At 43.6% G+C, this 17,026-nt stretch overlaps 1 protein-coding gene across 4 annotated transcripts in view; it reads left to right on the top strand.

Annotated features, from left to right (window-relative positions):
• MAP2 (microtubule associated protein 2) overlaps window positions 1-17,026 on the top strand; it is a 227,150-nt gene that overhangs the window by 28,524 nt on the left and 181,600 nt on the right. For all 4 annotated transcript variants that reach the window (XM_068947953.1, XM_068947941.1, XM_068947942.1 and 1 more), the window contains exon 2: window positions 10,664-10,712. The gene's annotated coding sequence lies outside the window, so the exon portion shown is untranslated. The remainder of the gene's footprint in view (window positions 1-10,663; window positions 10,713-17,026) is intronic.

Raw genomic sequence — 17,026 nt, 5'->3', positions numbered from 1 at the left:
CATGCCCGTTATCTTGGAAAGCATGAGTAATTTCATCAATATATTTTACAATCTGACAAAAAAATAAATCCTTTAGGCATATATGGAAGCCATTTCACAAGACATACGTGTTCAGCAAATGTTCTCTAAAGAAATCCTTGTTGTAGCAGATTACTGTGTAATTAAGATGCTTCAGGGATTAACAGGGATAGAATAGATGGTTGAACGATTTAAAGTGTTGGATATGAACCTGAACTGTTGTCCGGGACAGGTCTGAGCGGTGAAAGCAAAGCTAGCAATTCACATCGTCAGCTAGCTCTGGGTAAGAAGAGAAGGATGACTTTCTTTTACAGATGAAACACGTGTAGAAATAAATGTAAAGCCCAGCAACCATTGATTCCATTTTATTTGCCAATTTATTATTCTTCCAGAAAATGGAAATGAGTGTGTTGACGCCCTGCCATCCTCATCAAGTGTTCTCCTTGTTGGTCTAATTTACCTTGTTTAATTTTCAACCTTTTGACTCCAGCTGGGAAGTTATGCTTTGGTTCTTTGCTTTTGTTTTACGGCTCATATACTGACCGAATAAATGCGAGTGAAAGAAAATACACAGGCAGTGACCACAGAACCTGGTTCCTCTGGTGTACTGAATGCGTGCTCGATTATTGTGCTTGTTTTTAGAATCGCTTTGATGTTCTGCCTTAGTGATGTTAGGCCTGTCACGCTACCGTGACTGCTTCCTCTGTGGCACCGAATCAGGTGCATGATCATCAGCTAGTGAGATCTGTTCCCAGTGGTCAAGTGAAGTGCGGGTACCTGCAAGTGCTGAAGCTTTCTCTTACCAGGGGTGTTTTGGTTTTTGATTCATGCTTTGCCAAACAGTCTCTCCTCAGGGCAAAATTACGCAGTTCTGTGGTTCGGATACCGTTACGGCTAGCATATTTGCCTTTGAGCTGGCGGCAGTGCAAAATAGGCCGCAGCCTTAAAGACATCATCAGCTTAATGCACCCATGTATGCAACCATGATGGCATTTGGCTTAAGTACTGTTGGCTGATTGTCGCTTGGTAATATGGTCTGTTGATATGGTCTTTTCTTCCTTGGTCAAGTGCAGAAGTGTCCTATATGAAGCAATTACTATGGATTCAGTGAGATGGCTATACGGTGTTATCTGCAGGGTTTTAGCAGAGAAATAATGCCTCTAACGTGCATTTATCCTATGTTTGCCTGATGGCTCGAAATGGCAGGATTGTGCTGCAGCCAGCTGATGGGGAAAGTCACCTTTTGTATGAATACGAGCGTTTGTATCTTGAGATTTGTGAGGTGGAACAGTTGAGATAAGATGTTGTCAGTGCTAAGCAGAGAAAAGAAATCTTGGGCATTGGAAGGAGAAAAAAAAAAAAACAAAAGGCAATTGTGTTCCGCACCTGTCCTGTTGGTGCCCCCTTGTTGGTGCCGCACTTGGCTCACCTGTTTCCTGAGGCTTTTGGAAGCAGCCGAAGAAAAATCTGACAATTAACAGTGAGCTCTGTGATAGATGGGAGGCAGTGTTAAGGGATTAATGAGTTGAACCGAGTAGGCTGTGATTCCTTGAAGTGCCAACACCAGCACGCAGCAGCACACGGCCCATTAGCTTGATGCAGCCGTTTGGCAGCCAGCACGAGGTGTTAACCTGAGAGATGCCAAGCGCTTCCCACCACTGCAGAAGGTCTCAGCGTCCAAGTTATTGTGATAAAGGTTGTCTTCAAAATGAAACCTGTTTGAAAGTAGGACCAAGTGGCGACATGCTTTGCAGTTATCAACTGACACAACCCGAGGGCTCCGATTAGGTGTGGTCTCCTCACAGGATGGAAGTGGTCATTTTGCCTCAGTGGCAGTCTTGGGCTTGTAAGAGCCAAGGAGAGAATATTCAGAAAACCTACTGTAATTGAAAAGGCCATTTAATTTTCAGTATTTTTGCTCTTCAGATGTTTGTGTGCTGACTGCCTTTATTTTCCATCCGTTCTCCTTTTCTGCCTCGTTTCCTTATTTAAAAAGCGTTCCTCTGGTATGTATAATTACTCTGTGTGTGTATGTGCATACAGATATATACACATATGTGCATACACGCACGACCGAAGGTTAAGGACTAGAGCACGTGCAGCTTTTCCATACCCTGGCTCTCTGACATGGGACCTAAATATAATTATTTCACGTTGCCTCTGCCTGTGTGGTTAGGTTAACGGCAAGTGCCCTGTCCGACACCTCCTCTGTCTGAAATCACCACGAGCTCTGGAGTTTCCAAAGTGGTGGTCTGATTTTGTTAATGCTGCAGCTGCACTCGCTGGCTCCCCAGTCCTTTCCTTAGCTCTTTCCAAAAAAAAAAAAAAAAAAAAAAAAAAAAAACCCCGCTATCACAGAGATCGTTCCAGAACCAAAAAGTGTCAGCTGAAATGGTACATTGGATCCTTTGAGCCCTATGCTCCTTGTTTGTGGAGTTGTGTCTCGGTTTGCAAGCAGTTACCTGGTAAGACCCCCTGAGGTTAGCAGGGCTGCTTGCATGATTAAGGACTACTTTCAAGAATCACAGCTTGCTGGGTCAGAGCCCACTTTGCTTTTCTGCTCATAAGAATAGTTGCTACAGCGGTCAGCTTCGGGCTCTTGGGGCAGTTTTCTGGGTGTCTGCTCTGAGTGACCAGCCCCTGTTAAATTGAAGCACTCTGTGCTTAAAGCCCCTTGAACCCTTCCCACGCTTTTAAAAGGCTGAAGAATGAATTACTTAGTTCAGCGTTCTGAAATGTACCAAGATAAGTTCTTCGTTTGGTACCTGTAATTACAAGTGGTGTTCTGATCCTGAATACAGGGTATTCAAAGGAGTTAATTAATGAGCAGCTTTGAATATGATGTCACTGAGTGACCGTCCTTTGCATGAAGAAGTATATCCTTCCTGGCTAAAATGCAGATACAATAGAGATAATATTTCCTAAGGAAGGATTATTTAAAACTAGAGCGATACTTGTGCCTTCTAATTAGAAGTTAATAAATCTTTAAAAAAAAAAAAAAAAAAATTTCTGAGCCAGAGTTGAGTCAATTTGTCCTTGTTATTTATGACCGAGGTCTCTGGGTGAAGAACCCAGAGAGCCTTGCTATGTGTCCCTGTCTTCCCCAATTAACCTTTAGACTGGGAAGTGTTTCTAATGTGCTATTTCTGTGATGTCACTGGTGTTTGTACAGCGACTAAGGGGCCTCCAAAGACTTAGCGTTTCTATATATTTTTTCAGAATCAAAGTTTTTGGATAAGTTTTTTATTATTACTGAGTTCCAAGTCCTGTACGCTTCCATCAAAGTCTCTAGTATATCTGTCGAAATAGTTCAAGTGCTAGTCAACCCTTGCAACTGGGACAGTGCCTCTTTTGTCATGTTGCTGTTCAAAATGTTACGCAGATCCTTAATCCACTTGACCTCAGTTGTATCTAGATGATGTATCACATCACACAAAAAGCTGCGTTTACAGGAAGCTTTTAACATTGCAGAGTCAAATGGCTCAGTTCAGGAAATACTGGAATAAAGGGTGTTTGTCTGGTCTTTGTAGCTGCCTTCTGCATACGTATTACAAAGCAGTCTTTAATTGTGTGATCACATAATTATTTGTTTCCACAGGACTCCTGCCTCATTAAGTGCATGGCATAGATATTGTTCCATTTGGGACCAGCTGCTCAGTATTTTAGCTTTTCTCCTGTATTTTCAGTGTATAGTTCTGTGCTTTTTTTTTTGCATTTCAGAGTCCTGCTATGAAATGGTGGTGTGTTTGCACCCTAGAGATGGAATGGGCTTCTCAAGTCCAAGCATCCCTACTCGTAGGTGCCTGGTGGAAGTTGCTTGGACTCGCTCTGGAGTGATTAGTGCTCTGGTCTGACCCTGTGGGAGCAGCTTGGGCAGAGTGATAAGTAGCACGCCAGTCCCTGGGCAGGGCTCGGGGTAGAAACAGTTATTTAGGTTATCCTGCTTTAACTGTGAGACGATCGTCCCCCAACCTGCACGCCAGGTTTCCCCATCTGCGCTCCTTGTTTCACTATGTGTCTTTCAGCTTTTGTGTTGGAGATGGCTGTCCTAGAGGTTCCTTCCTTTGCTTCATCCCTGGAATAGGTTTATGTTTTTATGTGCGTGAGGAGTAGGTCCTACTGTGATCATATAATTAAAAGCTGTGCATCAAGAAGCTGGAATTTATACTGCTCAGAAAACTTAATTCTTTAACTTCCTAATTTTATTTTTTGATCTGGGATGGCAGAGACTCTTAGAATGCGCGAGATCCACATTTACCATATCAGCCCATTCGAGTCTTTCAGATTTGTAAGGTTACCACAAACTGAACTGATCAATGATCTAATTAGGACAAATTCACTTTCCCAAAGTACTTGTGACATTTAGAAACTCCAGAAAAACCTCAATTGATTTCTGATATGATTGCCTCAGGTAGAACTTCCTTTTCATAAAAAAGGAGCGTCATTTGACTTCCGTTTGGTTTCTGGTCTGTATTATACAAGCTTTGCATTGTATCCATCTGTAGTTTGCTGGTTGGTGAAAGGCAACTGCCTGTGGTAGTTAAGTAGTTTTTTCTTAACTGTTAGCCCTTAACTGAGGCTATTTATGGACTTAGAAAAGTTATCTGAGCTCCTTTAACCACTACCTGTGGTGTCAGCTGTGTAACACTGTGGGACAAAGTGCTGATTGCAAGCACCTAGAGGATGGGTCAGCTGCCCTGGAGGTTGCTGTTGCCGGAGAGCTACAGGAACTGCAGGTTACTCCAGGAGGTGGCCGAGGAGCAGTGAGCCTTTGCCAAGGGTGCCCCTGCAATCAGCTTTTTATTATTGTGGTGGTAATGGCGATGATTAGAGCCACTAAGCAGCGTTGAGGGGAAGGAAACCTGGGCTTGTCACGTGACAGCACAGGCCGGTTTCTCTCCTTAGTGCCTCCTGGGTGTGAAAAACCCCAAACGGTTTGGGTGCCTTTGCTCACTCCAGACAAGGTTCTCCTGTTGTAATGCACAGCTGGATCTCTCTGTGGTGCTTTATTCCACACGTGTCCTTTATGGGGAAGGTAGGAAAAGATGCAGCAAAGTCACGCGGAAAAACATCACATGTTCCTGGGATATGGAGAAGGACCGAGTTCTTTACAAGATGGTGAGTGCTTTAATGGAGCCTGACAGGTAAAATATGCAAAATTAGGTCTCAGCCCTTGCAAATGTGATTTCTTTGCTGCTGCTTGCAAAGCCTGGGAGAGAACAATAGGGATTTCAGTCTCACGAGGCTGCTGTCTCAGTGGAGAGAGATTTTTGGAATGGAAGCAAGTTGCAGTAGTTCTTGTTGCAGTAATAAGATTTTTCCTTTCTTCTGGACAAAGGTCTAGAGTCTAACTTTAGGTGAAGAGCAGAATTTATATTGTAGACCAGAAACTGTTTCATTTACTCAATAAATGAGTACCCCTTCTAACATCTTAGGCTGCGGTTATTCTCTAATAAAAGGACGCTGGAGCCTAAAATATTGGAGAGCTGAATTCAGATCTATGCGCATTTGCAAAGATTTCCTTGGGAACATGGAGGAAATAATCTCTCTGTGCTTCAATTACCCTTCTGTAGTGGGATGACTAATCCTTTGCCATATCACAGAGGAATTATGAGGATGTTAGACTGTGGGGTTTTTGGATAGGAGGAGCCTGTAAGGTAGAAGACGACTGGTCGTTTAATACTTCCTCTTGAAAAGTTGCGGTTGGCAGGGCTGACTGTGGTAATGTAGTTGGCAAGCGGTGGTCAGTGGCGAAGCTGTCCTTGACTCTGTGGGCTCAGGACCAGCTGTCATGAGGAGAAAAACTCAAGGAGTTGTTTTTAGGGAGAAAATGGGAGAACGTAGGTTCCCTTGCAGCAAAAGATAGATATGTTTCAAGCGTCTTTTCATCACTTCAGAGAAAGGAACAACTCATGCCCTGGTTCTGAGACAGACATCCAAGATGTGTGACTAGGGGTCTGACTTTTGAATATTAAATCTTGTGGAAGAAAAACCAAGTTCCAGGCAATTCTCTCATCACTGAAAGCTTCCTATCACGTTGTCTTTTATGGTGTTAATGGCAATGAATTGAAAATTAGCTAAGCAGGTAGTAAAAGGAAGTGGTTATATTTATTTGCAATTGTATAAATCCAGGATAAACTCCCTGGAGATGAGAATTGCTCTGAGGAAGACATTGTCCGTGAATGATAATAAAAAGCAATTCAAAATTTTCCTGTTCAGATTTTCAGAAGTGCCTTGTCGAGAGAGGATACAGGAGTGACTTGAATAAGAACAGAGTTAGAGCAACGCTGATTGCTCTAACTCGATTGAAAATCGAGTAAGTTTTTTTTCCTTCCAGTTGTATGTTTTTTTTACACTGTTGTTACCCTTGCACTCTGTCGAGTCACATCTTTGAAAATATGTTTAAAAACTTAAAAAAAAAATGGCAAAAGGATAACAGGACCAATCAAAGATACAAATAGAAGTTGTGAGGCTTTGTCGCTGCAGAAGTACTGACAGCATGCAGTGCACTTGGGTGTAGATTCCTGTCCCTGAAACGGGGAGATGAAGGTTTAGGGGCTATGTGCTCCACATAGCTCCTGGGAAACTAAGCTCTCAGCTGCCATTAACAATATTGAATGTGTATCTATTCTGGTTTTGCACTGCAGGGAAAATGCCCTACATAGCAGCAGTGTTACTCACCTCTCCAACTCTGAGCCGTAGATCATTCTTCATGTGTAAACGATTCAAAATATTCTGGGATTTTTGGAACTCATTAAACTTTTCGTGTCATGGACTGGGTGATAGAGACTATGAGAAGTACTGCAGCAGATGAGGAGTAGTCTTACTCAAATTAGAGATGCAATGTGCTTTGAAATTTCTGGCTTTTTAAAGAAACAGAAGATGCATTTGTTCTGTCTTCACATAGATTGCTGTGAGCATGGCTGCAACGGTACGCTTCAGATGTGAGTCTCTGTCTGAAATGTTAATTAGCCTGGTGTATTTTCTGGAAAGGGACCTTCAGAGCACATCTGCAGCTCCTGCCACTCAGCTTCGTCTCCTGCGGCCAGGCAAGCAAAAAATCTTGGAGCCATCCACTATCTGCAGTAGGCAGATCAAAGAAAGGTGAATGTGCAAGGCTGGAATGAACTGCAGGGGGGGACTGTGCAGATCTCTGGGCCTCGGGAGGATCCCTGAGAGATCCCTATCCCATTTACCTGCTTTTTAGACTGTCCAGTGAAGGTGGTGCACAGCCTCAGTAACTAATTTAGTTAGGTTAGCCTAAATCTCCTTTGCAAGTCATTCAGATCTGTTCAGCAATTGCTAGCTTTATACCTCGGAGGATTATCTCCTCTGTTAAGGCATGTCTGTGTCACAGACCACAGTGTTAGCGGTACAAGGTTGATGGCTGTGACCAAAGAGCTCTGGAAAATCTGTCGGTGGAAGCTGAATATGGGGCTCTTCACTTTGCTTTTCTGCCACAAATGACTCGCATCCACGTAAGAGTCAGCAGAAAGGAAGATGGGTTTGCATCTCAGCTCCTGCAGTACAAAGTCTTGTACCTGGGCTCAGCCTGTTGGGTTTCAGCTAAGGTCGCGGAGGATTAAGCTATGTGCTGAAACGTGTTTCTTTTGGCTGGCTCAGCTAGGGTAGCTCCACTATTGTTATTATTTAATCATGTGAAGGTGAATTTCGTCCGGTCCAGCCGATTATGTTAATATTCTTTAACATTTCCTTCTGTGTTTGGTTCAGCACTATAATTTGTCCCAGCTTTCTTGTGCCACAGAATAGTTTACCTTTTGTATCTTTATTCCGTCTCTAGCACTTGTAGCTTTCCTGTGCTCTTTTGCCCTCCCCCAGAGGCCCTGCTGACCTGTACAGAGTTGGTTGAAAGCTGCCTTTTTTTGAGATTCGCTCTCCTTAATCTGCTGCGCTTGTTTCTTCCGTCTGTGGGAAGAGCTGGTGCTTTCGTTTCATGATCGCTGTTAGCCAAACCATTTTCCGCCTTCAGAATTTCAGGCAGTTTCTCCCTTTTAGCCAGGACCAACTCTGTTCTGCAATGAAGTGTCTCCAGGATGTTACAAGATGGTGATGTATGCAGCTGTACCGACAGTTATCTCGGATAACGCAGCTGATTTCATATCACCTGCCCTTTGTCAGATGCCCTCTTCCTGTGAGCACAGTATGGTAAACTTAGCCAGGCTGCTGGGGACAGTGGACCACGTCACCAGTTGTACTTGCCTGTCTGCCGTAGTTGGGGTCCTGCTCCAACCAAGTTCTGCAGTGGGAACGCAGTCTCTCTCCGGACTGGTGTTGTCAGAAAGGTGGCAAACCAGGCAACTTTGTTTTGCTGTTGTCTGTTACTGAAAAGATGTTAATGAAAACTTTGCCGGCCAGGTCTGTCGGTATGGCTCCTTGCTGGAACACCAGCTTCGCAGAAATACTGACAGCATTAGCAAATGCCGCTGTGCTTAGAGGAAGGGGGTGGATAAATTACTCAATGTAGGCATGTTCTTTTAAAAACAGCTCCTGATTTTTATTAGCCAACAAGCATTCAGAAGACAAAATGCCAACACGTAGCAGTGCTAATTAGTTTTGCTCTGAGTCATGTAATTGGTATGGCTCTTTTATTTATTAGTAGTCTTTTCGTAAATGTGTCCTGGGTGTTCACCACAGGCTGCCTGAGTCAGGGCTGCGCTTGTGAAAATCCCAGGGTTCTGAAAGCAAAAGGGTTGCTGTGAGCGTAACTGAAGTAAATAACAATATTTAAATAAAATAAAAATTGGAAAAGGAAACAGGTGCATGATCTGTGTGTTTCACAGCCATGTTATCTTACTAGCAACAGCCTGGTATGCCTCTGTGACTCCTGTTGTTCATACCTATCTCATCGTGACTCAAGGTGTTAGGACAAGCCTAGATTACTGCCTTCTCTCAAGGAGTAAACGCACTGTGGTCCAGGCCTGTAAGATGCTGGGAAGTTCTGCTAGTTGGAGCCTCTGAAGTTGTATGTCCGCGTGAGCTGCTTCTCCATCACACCCTCATCAGAAACTTTACAAAAAGGAGTCTACTGGTACCACCAACCCTGATCATCTCTTGCTTTGGATGCTGCCTGGGAGCTGCCTTGAGATTAGGCGTTGCTGAATGGTGGTCCCTCAAGAAGGGAATATTACGTATAAATTGTTAGATGTGTTCTGCTGGCTGTTATTGATGCCGTCTGGACAAGTAGCATCTTCCTAAAGAACTCAAATTCTTTGGAGCATGACACTGCCTCTGGGGGTGGGGCCTTAGACAAATCTCATTTAGCCAGTCTAACCGGCTTAGAGCTGATTTCCTTCTCAGACATATGGAATTAACCAAAGATAATAGGAACCACGCCTGGCCAGCATATTTTAAGAACTGACTTTTCATTTTCTGGTATTAGGAGGAAAGAAGAAACAGTTAAGCTGTTTTCTTCCAGTATTCTCCTGGCTGCAACCTTCAGACAGTTGACTGAAATTACCAAGTGCTTTTATTCCTGCTAGCGTTTATCTGCTCGTCGCCCTTTCCCTGTCAATCAGGGAGTATTTTAATAAGTTTTGTTCAGCTCTGATGTTTGTTAGCCACATTCTGGCAAAAGTTAATTCTTCAGGTAGGATGCATTTTGATTAAGGGTGACAGTGATGGAAATCGGTCAGTTTGCTGGCTATTGTTGGCTTAAAACTGGGAAGGGCATTCTAGCTTTCTCCCTCATTCTTGGGCAATTCAGTGCCCAATTTGTAAATAGCAGTAATATGCACCGTATAGTTGCTTCTTCCCTGCCCAACCTTTCCCAGGATTTGCAAAGCAGTAATTAATCCTCATTTATGCTGTTGTGATGACATTATGCTCATCTTAGTAGTAACTAGAGCACGGAGTAGTTAAAGACATGCCCAAGGTCTTGCAATAAACGGCTGCAGCACCAGGGAGAGAATTTGAGAGTCCTTGTGCCGCAGCTCCTCTCCTGTGGCTGCTTGGCAGCACTTTCTCATTGAAGTTTTTCTAGGGTATGTGATATTCAGTTACACGATACCCAATTTGTAGGTCCTGTCAGTGTGGTCTGCAGCTTGTGAGGCCGTCTTTTTTGCAGTGTGGTATAACAGGCATTTCTTGAAGCAAGGAAGCTTTTGATAAAATATGTCATATTATCCACATGCTTACTTATTTGCTGAGTCTTTGTGCTTTTGGTGGTTGTTGTTACCTTTTGGAATTTTGGGTAATCATCTCTGGTGAATCTAGATACTTAAGGGGCCTTCTGCCTGCACATCTTCTGTTTTCTGTGAAGAAAGAAGAGCTTTAGTTATTTCTGCCAAACTCCGATCCTATCAGAACCCATCAGTGTAGCCGGTGTTTTTATGGAGTCTGTTTCTCTGTGGATACCTGCTTTATATGAAAACAAATGATCTGGAGGATCCAGCCTCTTTGGTGGGACGCGGTCTGATGCATACAAAGGGATGTAGTCTGTGATGGCAGGGGAGGTTCTGATCACCGGAGAGGCAAGTTTGGCATAACTTTGTTACCAAAGGCAAAGAACGAAGGTATGTTCTTAATCACACGATGCGATTCATCAGTGTGTATTTCACTTAATAAAGTGTAAGAGCCATTCTCCTTTAACAGCTGCCACTAACTGAGGCATTGTGCTTTGTTTCAGATTGTGGAAACCTGAACTCTGACTGACAACGTGACAGCTACACTGAAAGGTGGGTTTTCTGTTTATTTTGGTCTCGTATCGATCATTCCAGGGCACCAGCAATACTGCACATCTCTCATTTTACTAGGATGGGTTGCCTAGTGAATCTGTTTGGTTTGTTCAAACAAAACAAAAATTGTTTCTGACAAGACTGCTATGCCTGCATGTGTGTCTGTGTTGTGTATTTTGATGATGTTCTAAACAAAAAACAATGAGTACATTCACTGGGCTGTACAGTGGATTAAATGGCACGAAGTGGAAACTTAAAATAAAAAGGCATCGAGATTTTTGCCAACTTTTTTGTGCAGATGTTTCTGTTTTCCGTAGGAAATGTCCTACTGACAGAGCAAGTTAAGCTATCCATATGACAGTGCTGCTGCGTACAAGCACTGTAAGCTGAACCTATGATGTGGCATTTCTCTTTTCTCACATTTCAATTTTAGGGTTAGTGGTTGCCAAGAACGTTCTCTGCGAAGTGCAGTGATAGACAAGTCAGTCACCACATGCAACTCCTTGTTTGAGGGATCGTTGTTCTGCTTTGTTGAAATGTTACTGAGGTTGTTTACAGAATGCACAAATTTGCAGCACACGCACAAAGAAATGCTGATCCCTGGATTTCCAACGGCACCCTGGCATTATCTATTGAGAGAAAGGTTGTGGAATGGGGGCAAGCAGCGTTTGGTTATTTGAGGGGCTCAAGTGCAAAACCACAAAATGAGAGATGGTAAGTACTGTTTTGAGGTTAGCCAGGGTTTTTTGCAAGGATAATTACTTGGTCACTCCTCTTCAGTCAAGAAGAATACTGTCTCAGCTACTTGAAGTTCTGCAGCACCAGGTTTATCAGGTGACACTGCACAACCAGGATTAAGTCATAGATTTTTCTGTAGCTGGTTCTTGTCCCTCCCTTTTTTTTTTTTTTTTTTTCCAGAGTAGGTAATGGCGTAAAAATTGGACTGTATGTTGCATGCCTTTGTATCCTTGGGGCAGTTCCTTCTGGCTGCAGTGCTGCCCCTCCTACTGCAGCCAGGCTGACTAGTTCCCTTCTTTTCTTTTTCGGAGGTCATAGATCTTCTTTCCTATGTCTGAAGGCATGAGTCCCTCTTTCTGTGGGCGTCTGGGTAGGCTGATCCCTGGGTCTAAATGGCAGCCTGTGAGTTGGTTCTATCGGATCTTGAGGTAAAAGGGTCTCCACTTGCCTTCTGATTTGCTATTTTCATTGCAAGCGTTTCGGTGGCAGAGGAATGCGGCAGATTACGTGGACAGTGTGCTTTCTGCTGGACTCAGTGCAGCTGGGGCACGCTATTATTTTTCTCCCTTCTGTTTCATTCAGAAGTCTTCTCTAGAAAGCACAGTCGCGGAACGAGAGTAGCAGTCTTTACTCAGTGTTTCAGAAGGCAGTGTTTGTGGTCAGCTCACAATACGGTGTTACTCCTGCATAACGAGCAGTGACGCTGTGGTGCAGCAACACTATTTCCAGGATGCGAAAAAGAACTGCTGTAGTCAATGTAAGCCTTGTCATTCGTGTGTTTGCCAGCAGCTTCTGAATGCTAGTTAGTTAACCAGGTGTGTGTTTGTGGGTTGTTTTTTTTACTGACTAATTTCATTGCTAGCAACGTCTTTAGGAAAAAACAGCAAATGGAAAGAACAGGTGGTACACAACTTTTTAAAAGGAAACACCATATTGTAGAAGTGCAAGCGTCTGCTTCTACTTAATGCTCAATCTTCAAACACCCTCTGATGCAATTCATTTATGTGGCATAAGTTACTACATCAGCCAGTAGGCCCTTACAGTGCTCTCCCTTTCTCCATATTTTAGTAATTCAGTAGAGTGAAAAAAAAATCCCTTGCTACCTCCTGCATGCTGTACCAGGAAGATGGGAGGCAGAATTATAATAATAGTTATGATTAGATCCTCCTCCATAGCAGCGAGTGGGAGTTTTACTGTTGACTTCAATGGGAGTAGGAGCCAGACCCTTTCTTTGTGATAAAACAATGGCGGCTGCTGAGATAGTATTAAAGAGGAGACATTATGCCCTTTAATTCTAACCTGAGAAGTTTAAATTAAGCAAGGCAAGCCTCTTGGGAGGGAAAACATCTTTTATTAGACTGTCTGATACAGCATGAAAAAAAAAGGCAAGTTTTCCCAGTGAGTAGTGAAGACCTGGATAATGGCTTCTATTCCCAAAAGTTTTCCTTGTTTTTTCCAGCTATATGAGCTGGTCATTAGGAGATGTTGTCTCTACCTACAAGATTTGCTTCACTTGCAGCCTTTGAGCACCTTGTCTGTAACGCTTCAATAACTTGAGCTCGTTTTTGCCGTTGGTAAGAGAGCGTTTGAATGTGTAGCACTCACCAATGGAAGCTTTTCTGTTACTTACAGCCCCAACTCATTTCCTGTTCATAGATTTATATTCCCATTCCTTCTGTCCTCACACCTTTCTGAAACCATCACCAGTGAATAGGTGGTGTGTCAAGGGTCTAAATCTTGCTCCTGTGCAGTCCGTTGTAGTTTTTCTGTTGACATCCGTAACGGTAGACCCAGGATCAAAGTTATTGATAACACGCAGGGTAGCGTGAAAGGTCTCGCCACAGCCTTGCTGAAAGGGGATGTTGGATTTTCTGTGCAGCCAGGCTTGTAGGCATCATGAGAGAGAAGTGACAACAGTTGTAGGAAGAGTCAGCTGTTTTTCTTCTTCCAGCTGTTAACTGCTGCAGGCATAAACATGCCTTGTTACCAGGAGGCACTACAGCATCTCATAAGTGTTGCTTCTCACTTTGGGTGCCTGGGGAATTGCACGTATTAATGGGAGCCATGCACCTAATTCTTGAGTTCCAGATTTGAAAGATGGACTGCAGAATATTGGCTTTAATTCCTTTGTCTGAGCAATGTACAAAGTCAGGAGATATTTCATTTTAAAACTTACATGTAAAATCCCATTGGTTTTACTTGGAACTGATTTGACTTTTTGCTATTATTATCATCTGGTTATTTTACTGAATAAAGAACTAAAGGCACACATTAAAGAATACACAGATTCTGCATCTCTTGTTACCTCTTCTCTGGATGCTTATGCATAGCTGACATCACTGTTTGTCAAGCCGTTAGGTTTATAACACCTGGTCTGCTTAGGACCAGTGTTTCAAATCCTGATGGAAATCAAGTCAGCCCTATGCTTCTGTGGAAAGCACGCCGATTCAATATGTGGAATATTAGCCTAAGAGTTATGAGACCTGGAAGTGATCTTGCTGTGCACAATTTCCTGTCGAGTCGTGGCCAGGTCACTGCCATATCGCATCCAAAAGTAAAGTCTGGGAGTCTTTCTCCCTCTACCAAGAAATGAAGGAACTTAGGCACCTCCAAAGTATGAGTCATCCCACCTGTTTGAGGAGGATGATCTGATTTTTGGACTCCCTTCACTTCTCTGTACTTCTCTTCACTCTGCTGGGACCATAAGAACCTGCACAGACAACATGTCTGAATTTTAGATGGATGAGACAAGACAAATCCCATCTTAACTCCCTTCCTCTCTATCGCTCTGTAATGTGTCAGGAGCCAAAGTTTCTGAGAGAGAGGTCTTAGAGCTTCCACATTGAATTCCTTGTGCGTTGTGCTTGGAGAGCTCTTGTTCGGCTTGAAGGGGACCTCTTAAAGTTCCTTTTCCTGATGGAAAAAAGAAGAAAACACTTGTTGAGCGGTCCATGTCACAGTGGCCCTTACTTAACCGCTGTTAAGAGGGGTCTCTTTACACCTTACTGCTTTTCTGTGTGTCAGACAGTTATATTCCGGATGCTGTACAACACAGTGCTTTGGGTTGGGAGACATGATATAAATGCCATGTTAGACTGTGATGTTGCGGTGATGATGCTTCAGAATCTGTTCATCTAAACGGGGCTTTCCAAAAGGCCCTCTCCTGAGCAAGAATCAAGGGTAATTGTGTGGCTGAAAGTGTAGAAATCCCAGTTCTCAACTGGTAAGTGCAGTCTTGGGAGAAATTTGAACGTGGCACCAAACTGTAAGCAAGAATTCAGCTGATCTCTTTACTCTTAGCTCAGCTGTCAAATTCAAAGACTACCCTTCCCAAATATTCAAATAAAAAGCTCAGAAGAAGGGAGGGTATAATGCGTCACTATAATGAATTTGAAATCCAGAACTTTCTAAAGTTGTGGTGTGTGTGTGTTGGGTGTGGTGTGTTTTTTTTTTTTTTTTTTTTTTTTTTAAACCTTAAGGTATCTGCTGAGCTAAATAATGATCTGCTTGTAGAACAGATTCAGGGAATATGAGTGCAACTCTTCCAGGGGAGAGGAACCAGCTGGGGGAAAAGGCTCTGTGTAATTAAATGTATGCATTAGTGAAGGGCTTTTAGACCTGGGACAGGTTTGGAGAAAGCAGTCAGGGAATAGAGCCTGACCAAAAATGCTTACAGTGGAAACAGGATGGGAGGTGAATGAGAATGTGCAGGGGCCGACTGTTCCTGAATCTAAGCCTGCGTTGAGTCATGAATGAGGTTGAGCTCATGGGACAAGGCTGTGGGAAGAGGGCAGCATGTTCCCCAGGTCTGTACAGCCCTGCGTCTTTCACTCTGGCTCTCTGAGACAGGGGTGGGAATAAGCTTTGGAGCCGGAGAAGAGCCATGTTACTCTTCTGGGAAGGTGTTTAGTGCCAGCAGTGAGGCAGACAGACGGCAAAGGGGGAGCCTCCTTGGTGATCCATTCCTGAAGTATGAAGGGAGCATTACCATCCCCAGCTTGCATGCAAGGAAATGAGGCATATCTTAGGGCATTAATATTATCTGCACACAGTGGGCAGGCCTGTGGCCCGGACAGGGTCGGAATCCATACCTGCTGAGCCCCAGTGCACTGTCTTAGTCATCTCTTCCATCAAAGTTCCAGCTTCCGCCATGCATCTTAATTAACAGCTTCTCTTGATCTGTCAACTGAGGAATACTCCAAAGTGTAAACAGGAATGGTATGAACACATGCAAGTGCAAACTTAACTTTCATTTCTAATTAGAATGAGGGTGCGTGCATCTGAGACCCGTTATAATGTTTTCAGAAGGGGAAAATATGGACGCCAACCAGCTGTGAGATCAGATCTAGAAAGCTTAGACTTTTAAATACAATTCTGACTGATTCTGTCTTTTTTTTTTTTTAAATTAAAAGTTAGGCATTTTCCTAATAAGCAAGAGCTGAAACTGAAGGTTGCTGTGTTTGTCTTGCTTACGCTCTTTGTCTCAGAATGTAAAGGTAGTAAATTGTCAGAGCGTATTGCCTACCAAATTTAAAACAATAGCCAGTTATGGTTGTGGTTCTGCTTTTTTTTTTTTTTTTTTTTTTTAAAAGACAAAAAAGCCTGGCTTTGAGGAGCCTCGGCTTCGGCTCAGAGGGATCAGTGCGAAGGATCAGGAAGATATCACACGGCATCATGTCTCCATCATTTCTTTTTCCTTTCTACAGGATTAATATTTGTGTTGTGTGAGGTTTGGCCTCCCTGAAGCCGCCAGAAGCTTTACCAGCAGGTCTGGATCTCACCAGCTCCAGGCCTGCAGAGTTCTGTTCCAGGCTCTGCTCAGGCCCTGTTGTTTGTCGGACGTAGCGCTGCGGCGGGGCACTAGACAGTTGCTCGTGTTAGGCTTGCTTATCAAATGTTAAGGCTCATGAACAGTAGTCAGCTGCGCTGCTTGGGGGCTGTTAGTGCAGTAGAAGCCCAGTTGGTTAGGCTGCCATCACGGAGCGGGCCCTTTGGTTCTGCTGGGATAGAAGTGCCTCTGTGCGTAGCAGAGAGTGAGGTGCTGGGGCTGGGAAAATAGTCACGGACTGCGAATGGCAATTGTGTATTCCTTAGGATCAGCGTCTAAGCCGGTGTTAATCAACGCTGAGGCCCGAGATCAGTGCAGCACCTGCTGCTGCGGCTGGTTTTTGCCTGCTATCAGGTGTCTGACTGTCTTATGCAAATAAACCATTTCAGAAAACGAATTACTTGGATCAAGGCACCCTTACACCTATAAAGAATAGCACCAGATCCTGTACAAGCCAGTCGTCTAGAAGATGTCCTGTATCTGCACAAAATGTAGCAAACAGGTCTTCCCCTGGATTTTTTTTTGTGATTTTTACATTTTTTTGCCTATTATTTCTGCAAAAGCGGAGGATGAGGTAGCATTAGTGTAGCAACTACTGCCTGTAATTATGCAGCAAAAAAAGGGGAAGAAAAGCCTTCTGGATGTTTTCTACATCTTGGGACTTACTGGACATCTGATCTGCTGACGGAACAAGATTCAAAGTCATTTTCAGTGTCCATCTGTCTCTGTGCCTCGCAAAACTAGTGCA

Source organism: Struthio camelus, chromosome 6 (assembly GCF_040807025.1).
Source record: "Struthio camelus isolate bStrCam1 chromosome 6, bStrCam1.hap1, whole genome shotgun sequence".
NCBI classification, from domain to species: Eukaryota; Metazoa; Chordata; class Aves; order Struthioniformes; family Struthionidae; genus Struthio; species Struthio camelus.
Note: the sequence above shows the minus strand (reverse complement) of the source record. Positions and strands in the feature narration are given on the sequence as shown.